General features: G+C 34.0%; 1 protein-coding gene across 1 annotated transcript in view; it reads left to right on the forward strand.

Moving 5' to 3' along the window:
* The first annotated feature begins 3,734 nt into the window (after positions 1-3,734).
* LOC129243428 (uncharacterized) overlaps positions 3,735-13,524 on the forward strand; it is a 132,512-nt gene continuing 122,722 nt past the window's right edge. The window contains exon 1 of the mRNA XM_054880428.1: positions 3,735-4,897. The gene's annotated coding sequence lies outside the window, so the exon portion shown is untranslated. The remainder of the gene's footprint in view (positions 4,898-13,524) is intronic.

Consider the following 13,524-nt stretch of genomic DNA (forward strand, 5'->3'; position numbering starts at 1 on the left):
GTATAAACTTAGTCTAATGAAACCCTCTTGAAAGATAGGTGGCAGCATTGAAAATAGTGAGTTATACCAGTTTTACGAGGTATAACCATAGTATTGCTCGGCGAGTATTGCTCGATAACTTTGTTTTTGCTTCCATATGCAAATTTTTCATCAAGTGAGCAGAGCCCCCACATAGTGAGCAGAGAAGTGTTGAATAGAAGGCGCCTAATATTCACTTGTTTAGTTAGGCCATGGCAGCAGTAGATCTCAATATACCCACCAAAAAAGTATGTGGAACCGTCTCCTTGGAATTTATTATTCTTAAAATGGTTTATATAAGAAAAAATATTTATATGGTAAAAAACAGGATTTATGGAGTATAATTTTCACGGTATAGGCTAAGGTTAGTTAAAACACACATACTTCATTCAAATAACAGTTAGATGGAAAGCTTATTCATACATGTTAGAAAAATTAAAAAATACTGATTGTGCTTAAAAATTACTTATTTAATCAGTATCAACTGCCTTTTCATGCGATATTAAGATGGAATTTAGTTAAATGAAGTTGTGTAATGATATTCTTAATATTCCAGCCTTAATTTTCCTGAACAAATCGATGGTTTTCGAGGAAAGTGACATGATTCAAGAATACAAAATACTGAGTTGGGCCAGTTTTCTAGATAAGTGATGCGCCAATTCGATCACCTGACAAAACGACACTAACGCCATCTCTCAGAATTGCTTCAAGATTCGCTTGTGACGCTTTTCCAGATAAAAATATATAAACTCTGTAGTTGATTTTTGTTTTTTAAGTAAACTCGCAACTCTTAGTTATAAGTAAATGTATTTTAATCTTAATAATACTCTTCAGTACTAAAAAAAACGTAACAATAAGTCTTCGGCGGCCGCCGTAGTCGAATGGATTGGTGCGTGACTACGATTCGGAATTCACAGAGAGAACGTCGGCTCGAATCTCGGTGAAACCCCAAAATTAAGAAAAAGTTTTTTCTAATAGCGGTTGCCCCTCGGCAGCCAATGGCAAACCTCCGAGTGTATTTCTGCCATGAAAAAGCTCCTCTTAAAAAAGAAAATGTCTGCCGTTCGAAGTCGGCTTGAAACTGTAGGTACCTCTATTTGTGGAACAACATCAAGACTCATGCCACAAATAGGAGCAGGAGCTCGGCCAAACACACAAAACGGGTGTACGCGCCAATTATATCTTTCACTAGCAAACCCGGCCCCCTTCGCTGGGCATACTAAAATAGAATAGATATGGTTTAGAACAGAAAATATATGGTTTTCATATTATTTATTTCTTTATTCTTTATTCAAGCGCTTTGGCATAAACAATATTTTTTGTTTTTCTATTTGTTTTTGAGTAAATATAAAATATAAATTGAAAATCAGGAAAAAAGAAGATTGTTTTTAAATTTCAAATCAACGCATATGAGTAAACAATCGTCTTTTTTCCTGATCATCCATGAATTTTTCGTTTCAATTTATATGTTTTATTAAGCATTGGAGCTTTTTTAACCATTATCCATTTATATTAAAAAAAAAAAAACGAAAACAATTTTTTTTTCCACGAACACATAATTTCATTCGGATTTCACATTAAATTCTCAAATTTCGTAAGAAATTATTCACTGTTCCAAAATCCACTCCAAAAAAATTCACAAACAATTTTTACATGTTGCACTTACGTTTTTTCCTTATGGCATCCAAATCAGAAAGAAATATTGACACATTGTTTGTTGTAAGTTTGGTTTAATTCGGTGCAAAGACACGGCGGATCCACGTTTTGGCATATATTTCGAGACCCTAGTCATCAATAGGTATGAAAATTACCCCGTATTAAAGCACTTATCAACAGCTTTCATTTGATACCCATATTGTACATACACAACCAAAGGTTACCCGGGTCCACGTTTTGACCTATATCTCGAGACCACAGTCACGTAGCGGCATGAAAAATACTCTGTACTAAGGCATTCACCAACAGCTTCAATTTGATATCCATATTGTACAAACACATTCTAGGCTCCACGTTTTGGTCTCTATCTCGAGACCCTAGTCACGGAGCGGCATGAAAAATACTCTGAACTAAAGCATTCACCAACAGCTTCCATTTGATACCCATATTGTACATACACGTCCGAAGGTTACCCGGGTCCACGTTTTGACCTATATCTTGAGACCCTATCTACCAATAGGTATTCAAACTATACGGAAATCATCTTCAATACCTACTTAACAATGTGTGTAAGTTTGGTTTAATTCGGTGCAAAGACACGGCGGGTCCACGTTTTGGCATATATTTCGAGACCCTAGTCATCAATAGGTATGAAAATTACCCCGTATTAAAGCACTTATCAACAGCTTTCATTTGATATCCATATTGTACAAACACACGGCGGGTCCACGTTTTGGCATATATTTCGAGACCCTAGTCATCAATAGGTATGAAAATTACCCCGTATTAAAGCACTTATCAACAGCTTTCATTTGATATCCATATTGTACAAACACATTCTAGGGTCCACGTTTTGGTCTCTATCTCGAGACCCTAGTCACGGAGCGGATGGAAATACTCTGAACTAAAGCATTCACCAACAGCTTCCATTTGATACCCATATTGTACATATACATCCGAAGGTTACCCGGGTCCACGTTTTGACCTATATCTCGAGACCCTATCTACCAATAGGTATTCAAACTATACGGAAATCATCTTCAATACCTACTTAACAATGTGTGTAAGTTTGGTTTAATTCGGTGCAAAGACACGGCGGGTCCACGTTTTGGCATATATTTCCAGACCCTAGTCATCAATAGGTATGAAAATTACCCCGTATTAAAGCACTTATCAACAGCTTTCATTTGATATCCATATTGTACAAACACATTCTAGGGTCCACGTTTTGGTCTCTATCTCGAGACCCTAGTCACGGAGCGGATGGAAATACTCTGTACTAAAGCATTCACCAACAGCTTCAATTTGATACCCATTTTGTACATACACATCCGAAGGTTACCCGGGTCCACGTTTTGACCTATATCTCGAGCCCTATCCACCAATAGGTATCCAAACTATACGGAAACCATCTTCAATACCTTCTTAACAATGTGTGTAAGTTTGGTTTAATTCGGTACAGACACGGCCGGTTAGCGAACACACACAAAAAGTTGACTTTATTTTATATATAAGATTTTTTTCAGTTTGTGTCCGAAAAATCCAAATATCTTACGGAACCCTATTTTTTTCCAAAATAAAATGTAATCCATGTTACTCGTGGATAATGTAGTTTTCGAATGCTGAAAGAATTTTTAAAATCGGTCCAGTAGTTTTTGAGCCTATTCGTTACAAACAAGCAAACAAACAAACAAACAAACAAAGTTTTCCTCTTTATAATATTAGTATAGATATATAAAGATCTTGTAAAAATTGCACTACTAACCTACTAATAAATATTACAAAATTTCTCAGAACCCACCACTGCCGACTATAGCTCGCCAAAACATATTCATTAGTTCGTTGCGTGTTGTAAGCACAAAGCCGACTACAGTGTTAATCTTCGGTTTCAAAGCAGCCACTATCACCACTAGGCCCACCACCACCAGCAACACCATCATCAGCGAACGACTACGCAGCCTACCCAGCCAATAACCGGTGGTGACGCGCAGCAACACAAGTGCCGAGAAACAACCAACTGCAGCATAATTTCTAGCGCTGCTATTCAGTACGATTTAAGCCGCCAACCGAATTGAATCGTTCGAAACGACGTCACGCAGCATACCTGTGAACGTTTACGAGTTATTACAACGTCATCCTATAGTCGAACTGCTGCATATCACAGCCAAAAGTGCAAGCGCAAACCCTCCTCGTGCGATATTATTTCGGAGTGCGAGTGTGTTTTTTTTCACTGCTTTGAAAGACGAATGTGAAAAACGAAGCAAGGAAGAAAAGGGTGCAATCAAATTTGTGCGCATGTTCAACTGATGATAACGAGAAAAAAAAAAACAAAAACAAACACAAACGAAATAAAAACGAAATCGAATAAGTCAACGAAGTGAAACAATAATAGTCGCCCATAAAATACCAACAAAGCAAAATAAACCCGAGAGAATTTATTTCCTTTTCAGCACGCACACCGCACACCGCAAATTACACACACAAGTGATGCGGGCTTGTTTACATTTTTCGGTTACTCAAGTGCAGATTTCCTGTTTGTTTTTGTGCCGTATCGGAAGTGAATTAGAACGTAAAGAATAGTAAAATAGATTGAGAAAAAATTCCAGCAGATCAAAGCTGAAGCCGGCTTCGAAAGTGGGAAAACGACTGTAGAAATTTGAAAATAATTTGCTATGCGCAATTTTGTCGCAGTGTAGCTGGAACGAAAACAGTCTTGCGGTTGTGAAAATAAGAGAAAAACAAAAGAAAAATTTAAAAAAATACTGACAGCGAGAATTTTGCAAGTAAATTTTCGAAACGTTAACGGCAATTAGCTGTAACGGTATTGCGAAATATTTTAAACGGTTGTTGTTTTGACGGGTTACGCCACTTTTAAAGAGTCAACAATTTTCGTCAAGCATCACTTCGTTGCTTTTGTTGTTGCGTTTTTTCGAATTCACAACCACCCGATGGTACGCGAAATGGCAGGTGCTTAGCGGTGACAAGTGATTTGATGCGTTGAATGTGCGCAATTGAAAGTGATTTACCGAATTTTGAATGGTTATTGGCAAATCATTAACTGATTATTGGATTTCGCAATTTGAAAGGTGCACAAAAGTAGGAAAAGCAGTGAGCAAATTAAAAGCTTATATGATTTGGTAAAGTGCGCATAAAAAGATTTTGAAAATAGGAAACAAATTGGAGTGATCAAAGAAGTTTTCGACTTGAATTGCTTTGTTTTTTGGTGAGTAATAAAAAAATCTTATAAATTTGCTCATATTTCTTTTGTTGCTTTGTATAAGTTTCTGGGTGAATGGTAGGTAGTTGAAATGCTTGAAGTACCACTCTGGCACTAAGGCACTAGTAGTAGTAAGGCGTCGTTTTGGTACCATTAGAAGGCCTCTAAGGGGCAGATATCTACTGCCAGTCGGAGCTGTTTATGTAATGGAGAAGATTGATGCGATTTAGGTTGGCGCACTGTCCCAGGCTGTCGAAGAAAAGAGCACCCAGTGGCGTTAGTCGTCTAGCTGCCAAGCCCGGACATTTGCAGAGAAAGTGCTCAATAGTCTTCTTCGCTGAATAGTCCCCACAGCATCTGTGTAAATATTAGATTCAGATTTTTTTAAGGAGTAGGTTCCGAATGTGTTTCCAAAAAAGTTGTAATGCTCTAAATTGCATATACAAGTAAAGTACTAAATTATTGGATATTGCAGAAAATTGGAAATTGCAGGAAATATAAATTTGCAAGAAATATAAGCATTATAACCACATTAGGATAGCTCAAAACCATTTTTTTCTCTATACTACACTCCAAATTTATCCTATGGCCAAAAAAATGGGGTATCAATTTTAAATTTTTTTTAATACGCTAGTTAAGGAATGATTTCATTCAAAAATAATAAATAAAAATACTTAAGGAAATTCTAAGTATGTATAATCTTGCAGGATTGAACAAATCCAAACATATTTTAAGAATACCAAAAGACAAACATGTTTTTCCTAAACAGCAAACAAAGAAACTAATATACAAGTCGTGTACCTGTAACAGTGAGATGAGATATAAGTCAAATGTGTTGGCAGTCAGTCCAGTATTAACATAGTGTTAAGAACTACCCGAAAATTAAGTTCACAAAAAATAATTTTTATATTTTTCCAAAGACAAGCAAGTCTTTAACTATCTTCCAAGTCTTTAACTCGCTTCGAAATTTACCATTAAAGTCTCTTAGAAAAATTTTATAGATCGATTTTATTTAATTTCTTTCTAACTTTTTCTTCTCAAATGCTCCACAAATGAAACCCTTTGCTTTATCCGAATGTATTTCTGCTATGTAAGACGCACAGCACAAATAGGAGGAAGAGCTTGGTCAAACACCCAAGGCTATACGCGCCAATTATGTTATTTAAAAAAAATATTTATTGCTTAAATTATATTTATTATTATTATTTAAACCGAAGGCCCAAGCAGCTAGTGTGCTCTTTTTTTTTGTTTTTAAGTTAGTGTAATATTTTATTGTATATTATTCTAATATTGTAAATAGTAATAATATTATCTAAAAATTAAAATTTTCTAGAAAACCCTAAATTTTTAAATTTTTGATGGCTTACAAGATGCCTATAGTTTCATAATTTTTTTTTTTTATAAAATTTTTTTTTATAAATTTTTTTTGTCATATTTTTTTATAAATATTGTTTTATTACATTTTTTTTATAAAATTTTTTTTGTGTAATTTTTATAATCTACCAGGCGTAACTACGCAACCTCTTTCAAAAATCGAGTAAAAATGCCGCCGTTTTCAAAACTTGTCAAACAGCATAACTCAAAACCTATTCAACCAAGTTTAGGGAACGTGAATTCATTTTAGTTGTTATCAAGGCCTTTGCGTGCCCCTTAACCCTTTACTACATGAATTATTAAAGCGTTGAAAACAAAAAATTGTAGCACGGTGAAAATAACTTATAAAAAATTATAAAAGTTATATATTTTAAATTATAAAAGTTATATATTTCTCCATGAAAATATTTTATTTTTGTCAAAAAGTGCGCACGTTTCACTCTGTTATCGTTTTTTTGAAAATTCATCACTCGCATGTAAATTCTGCTTTTTCACCCTTCTGTGCTGGGTGAGGTTATTTCGAAATGGCATATATCCATGAATAATTTTTTCAATTTTAGTTCTACTTTTGCACCTACTTGCACAAAAGTGAGGTCATTTCGACAAGGTACAAGCGCTATCAGGCTACCTTTTATTTTATTTTTTTTATATTTTTTTATTTTATTTTATTTTTTAATTTTGGAGAGAATGGAGAGTCAAATTTCAAGACCATGCGACGTTTAGGCTATTTTTCCTGAGTTTTTCCTTGTGGTTGCTAATTTCTAGTGAGAAATAACAATGCTTACTTTTTGACGCTTGTTTGTTGGTGCAAACTTGTAGGAAATATATTTTTGGCGTTATATTTCCTTGATGCCTACTGTTTGGGGCGTTTTTTGGTCGCAATTTTTTTGGCGCCTACTTTTTGGCGCTTATATCCGTTTCCTGGCTAGTGCTTGTGCGTACTATAAAGTGCTATCCATTCCGGCGTCGGATTTATTGGTATTGCCTTACGGTAATTTGTGCCGTTGCTGCGGTCCTGTAATTGCTGCGTTTATGTGGGTGATAAACGCTCGGAGTAGTGCGCGTTGTTGCCACAGTTTGTGTCTGGCGTTTACCTACACCGGTCGACCCTTCTCCGTTGTTTGTAAATTTTGTCTATTTGTATTCTCTGCAAATGTTGTGCATTTATTTAGATATATATTCTTTCTTTCTCTCTCTCTCATTATCTCTCGGGTTTCTCCCTCTTTCTTTGTTTGCCTTGAAAGTTTCAATTCTGTTATGTGTACTACGCTATATGCACTTTTTTTTGTAATCTTCAAAAGTTTCCTAATTTTACATTTTTTTCCAATTTCATTAACCGAGAGCAAAATCCAGGAGTAGTAGTTTTGGTCCTTTGCCGATGGTCCTTTGCTGACTGCAACTCTGTAGGTGCCATTCACTAAGCAGCCTACGCACGGCTAATCACACACAAAATTTATGCTTCAGGGATTGTGGATTATTTGCAAAGTGGTAAAACAATAAATTTTGAATGTTATTGTAAGCTTTCAGACCAGCTGAATGAAAAAAATTGCGAAAAAAGACCCAGTTTGCTACAGAAAAAAATTATTTCCATCACGACAGGGAGACTACTACTATACCTTTTCAATTTTAAACGTTTATTAACAAAAAATGGTTACAAATTTAATCTTCAAAATAATAGACATAGCCAGCGGCACATTTTTCCTATCTCTCAGGCAATTTGTGGATGCCGCGCCAAAAAAATTGGCCGCCTTTGGCCGCAAACCAATCATCGAGCTCTTTTTTTGGCTTTTTCGTGAGAATTGAAGCGCTGCTCGGAAAGTGCGTGGCCCATCGATGCAAACAAATGATAAACGGAAGGCGCCAAGTCTGGTGAGTAAGCCAGTATGCACTAGCGGTTCCCAATCGTACGTCACGGGTCACTCCCAACTGCTCTGCCATCATTTCTTGCGTTTGATCAGCATCTTTATCCAACAAGGCTTGCAATTCGGCGTCCTCAAACTTTTTCGGTGGCCGGCCACGGTTATAAGCATTTGATGAGCGTTTTTCTTCAATTCATAACAGAAAATCAACGATGTCCGCAAATCGTAGTTTGAAGGCACGAAGCTCGACATTTTTAAGAGCGACAAAAATTCATTGATTTATGAAACGTAACAAACAATGAACTGAATATTGTTGACGATGACAGACGAAAAAACAAGACATTTGGGAAGGTTTAAAAATAGTTCTAACGACATCTATGGACTAATAGCTGAAAGTCTCATTTCATAGGTATGTGCCAAGGACTGTCACTTCATATATGGGGAATATTTATGCTGATACAACAGCAAAAACAACAAAACGTCCGCACTTCTGGGGTAAAACGATTTTGCCCAGCAGACCAATGCAGCGGCGTAAGAGTCTGCTCTCGCATGCAAGATATCTTCCAGATTTAATCCCGCATCTACTTCCTGTTTCCAAGTTTTATTAAGCCGATAACTAGTGTGTCTTAAGCCCTGGTAGCTAGTGCGTAATTTTAATTATATTTTAATAAATAATAATAATAATATTAAGTTTGAGTAAATGGCTCGGCAGTAAGGGATTACTATAGTTGACCTCTTAACGCAATTCAAACTCAACTTACCGCTAAACCACTCTTTCATATTTGCGAGTCTCAAGAAATCATGTTACTTGGAGAACACCAACAAATTAGAGAAATGTCGAGCAAAGTGTATTGAAAAATTTAACTTACCGCATACAGCGTTCCCTATTAAATTCTCAGCTAGCAGCACTCTGTACTCAATTTTCCACACTCAGTTCTCGCTATAATCATTTCTCCAGTCGTAGACAACTCTAAATAGCGCACTTCCCCCCTACTCACATGTAATATGGCATAACAACAAAACGGAAATCCCGAAATTTACTCAATCATAAAAGTATACCGTTGTCAAACTGGTATCAAACGATCTTTACCGCTTACAAGCCATTCGCAAGCAACTTATCAATGCATTCAAATCATTCATTCATTCTTACAACGATATTCTAGTAGGATTTCTTTGAATTTCGAATCAATTGTTATGCCATACCCATACCACTAATGAGATTTCGTAACGAATCAACGGCATACGTAATGCCAACAAAGATTCTTATAAGTTTGAATAAGATAATGTCGTCTTCATTGGCATTCGACAATTACCATAACAAAAGCTAAGGTGTGTATTTGTGTTTTTGTTATGGTCTTAATCACTAAATTTATAACAAATGGAAGAGTATTAGAATTTCGGCATTTCGTTGGCGAGTTGAAAGACACTTCAAGTTTGTGGTGGAAAGAAAGAAATGCTCAAATTTGTTCGACTTCAATGAAGTTCCATAGCAAATCAACGTGTTTCTAGTGTCGAAAGAATCTAAGTTTTCATGAATGTAGTAGTTGCACATACAGCAGCATTCATATACGTAAGTTATATATTATAAGTAACTTTCCCCTTTCGCTCTCGCTCTCTTCATTATCTAACTGGAATAATTATTATAGCTATGTAAGTTATATATTTAATTGTTGTAATTGTTGTAATAGTAAATGGGGAACTCTTTCTCTCTTCATTTTAAGTATAAATCTAACTGTTAAAATAAATTGAATAAGTATAGTTTTTAATGTTAAAAGTAGTCTTCAAAGTCACCTTGAAGAGTAAAGAACAAATTATTTTGAAGTGTAATCAAACTTGTTCCATTTTAATAAAAATAAAACTAATAAAAATAAAACTTTAACAAATTTATTTTATTTTCAAAAATAAATTTAACTGGCGACGAGGATGGGATATGTTAGTTAAAACATATCCAGTGATAATCGGCAAAAGAAAAGGTTAAAATTTTCAACAAACCGATGTGAACCGCAAATAATTCAAGTGGACATTACTAAAGTGTGGCAAAAAGCGAAATTTTTGTAAACTTAAAAACTAAAAACTAAACCAAAAAAAAAAAAAAAAAAAAAAAAAAAAAAAAAATATTTCGTGTAATAACTAATCCGAAAGAATAGTTCTAACAAATTTATGATCGTTGAAAATAATTTGAACTTAGCGCAGTTGAGTGCAAAACGGCAAATTTGTGCATAATTTGTGAGCAATTTTACTGCCCAAATTGATATGACTACTGTACATATATATATTTAAAGCGGACAAAATCTTTGACAAACAAGAAAAAAGATTGGCTTCGTAAAAAAACAAAAAAAAAAAAAAGGAAAAGAAATTACTAGAAGTTAAAAGTTAACGGAAAAAGAGAAGAAAGTGTACGGTGTGCATTCCAGTGCTAACGGCGTGAAAGACGAAAGAGAAAGCAAGCCAGCTATCATTAGAGAAAGAAGCAGAGCAGCGTTTGCTTAGAACAAACAACAACACCCACAATGGCTTTGACGCTAGCTGAGAGCTTGCGTGAAGCGAGGAGCTTGCCTGCATTTAACGGGAGCAGTGAATATATGCTCAGCAACTACCTGAGGGACGTCGCAACTGTGTTGCAGCTAACGCCAGCAGAACATGTACAGACAATAAAAACAGTATTAAGCAACAGACTGCAAGGTAAGGCGTTAAAGGCGGTTGAAACCTTATTTAACCCTACATGGGAGGGTATAATAGTTAAGCTTAAGGAGGAATTTGGAGTAAAAAGAAGTTTTTTTTAATTTAAGAAGTGACGCTCTAAACGAAGAAGCTAGAAACATTGAGGAATTACATTATAAATTAAGTAAAATTTTAAGTTTAATGAACACAAAGTATAGCTTAGAACCTGACATTTTGTATACACCTGAAAATAATGAAAAATTAATTTTTGATATTTATGTAAACTACTTACCTATTAGTATTAAATCTCTTTTGCTACAAAATAATATTAGATCTATTAACATAGCTTATACATTTTATTTAGAAAATAATTTATTAAAAGATATAAAACTAGTAAATAATAAACAAGCGAATAGTTTTGCGTATAAAAGTTTTCAAAACAATAATGATTTTCGAAATAACAATACCTTTCCAAATAATAACTTTCAAAATGCAAATAATTCATTAAATAGGAATGGTTTTCAAAGATTTCAAAATTCAAGCACCTTTCCTAATTATAGTAGCCGTAATAACAGAAATAATAGTGGTGGTTTTAATAATTGTAACAGAAATTTCAGAAATTTTCAAACGCAAACTTTTAACACTTTTAACAGAAATAATCAGCAACAACAAACCCAAAATTATGACTTAGAAAATTTTAGTAATTTACGACAAAATCAACAAAATTCATATAATAGACATTTAAGTAATAATGAAGAACCAATGGAAATTGATGCAATTCACGTTACAGAAAATTTTCCTGTGCAGCCTCGAAATTATCATTACCCATAGTAATATTAACTATAAATAATACAAAAACAAGATGCCTAATCGATAGTGGTGCTGCTACTACCCTCGGAGATTATAATTTTTTTTCCAATATAAGAATAAAGAAAAGTTTAATAAAACCAATTTTATTAAATACCCTGGTCGGTAATAACATTATTAAAGATGAAGTGATAGTAAATGTGCCGGATGAATTTAAAGAAAAAAATAGCACCATGTCTGTTAAATTAATTAATTTTATTGATAAAAAATTCGATTGCATAATAGGAATAAATATTTTACAGCCCTTTGGAGCTATAATAGATTTTCAAAATAATACTCTTAAAGTAAATAATAACGAAATAAAACTAATTGACTATAAATTTAACATTTCTTATGAGGAAATTAATTATATAGAAAAATTTGAGCTGGATAAATTCAAAGATTTAATGCCTACAAACTTAAATAAGGAAGAAAATAAGTTATTAGAAAATTTTTTACATAAAAATAAAAAGACGTTTTATATTAAAAACCAAAATTTAACTACAACTACCTGTGTAAAACATAAAATAATAACTACTTCTAATAAAATAGTATACTGCAAGAATTATAGGCATCCACAGATTTTAGAAAATGAAATAGAAAAGCAAATAAATGAAATGTTAAAAGAAAATATAATACGCCCCAGCAAATCGCCTTATAATTCCCCTTTGTGGATTGTTAAAAAGAAGTCCGATAATTCGAACCAGCAGAAATGGCGATTAGTTATAGACTTTAGGAAGCTAAATGAAATAACTGTGGATGACAAATTTCCTCTGCCAAATATAGAGTCATTATTTGACAAGTTAGGTAAGGCGCAATATTTCTCGTCCTTGGACCTTGCGAAAGGCTTTCATCAGGTTTTGATGGAGGAAAGCGACATTGAGAAAACGGCTTTTTCAACGCCCCGTGGTCACTTCGAGTTCATTCGAATGCCCTTCGGTCTCAAAAACGCGCCCGCTACATTTCAGCGAATGCTAAACTACATTTTGGCTGATTATATAAATAAAATTTGTATAATTTATATGGATGATATACTAGTCTTTTCAACCTCGCTAACCGAACACTTAGAAAGCTTGCAAAAAGTATTTAATAAACTGAATGACTACAATTTAAAGGTTCAAATAGATAAGTGTAGATTCTTATCGAAAGAAACAAACTTTCTTGGTCATATCATAACAAATAATGGGATAAAGCCCAACCCCGAGAAAATTAATATAATACAAAACTTGGAGCTACCAAAGTCAGTAAAAGAAATTAAATCGTTTTTAGGTTTAACCGGATATTACCGGAAATTCATTAGAAACTATTCCTTTGTTGCTAGCCCTATAATAAAATATTTAAAAAAAAATAGTAAAATTGATATTAATGACAAATCTTATATTGACGCTTTCGAAAAATTGAAGAAAATTTTAACAAATCCACCAATATTATGCTATCCAGACTTTAATAAAAAATTTGTATTGACCACGGATGCAAGCAATGCTGCTATTGGCGCGGTGTTGAGCCAGGATGGCAAACCAGTAAGTTATGCCAGTAGGACTTTAAATGGACATGAAAAAAACTACTCAACGCTAGAAAAAGAATTATTAGCCATTGTATGGTCAGTGAAATATTACCGTCCATACCTTTTTGGTCGAAAGTTTCTAGTTCAAACTGATCATCAGCCTTTGAAATGGCTTTATTCACTTAAAGAGCCCAATTCTAGAATCATCCGATGGAAAATATTATTAGATGAATTTGATCTCGATATTGAATATATTAAGGGAAAGGAGAATAAGGTAGCTGATTTTTTGAGCAGAGTTGAAGTAAATCATAGTACGGAAGAAAATGTAAATATTAATTTCTTTAGAATAAATAAAATTGTTAATAAATATAGGACGCAAATAAGAATAG

The sequence above is a fragment of the Anastrepha obliqua genome, chromosome 4 (assembly GCF_027943255.1).
Source record: "Anastrepha obliqua isolate idAnaObli1 chromosome 4, idAnaObli1_1.0, whole genome shotgun sequence".
Taxonomy (NCBI): Eukaryota; Metazoa; Arthropoda; class Insecta; order Diptera; family Tephritidae; genus Anastrepha; species Anastrepha obliqua.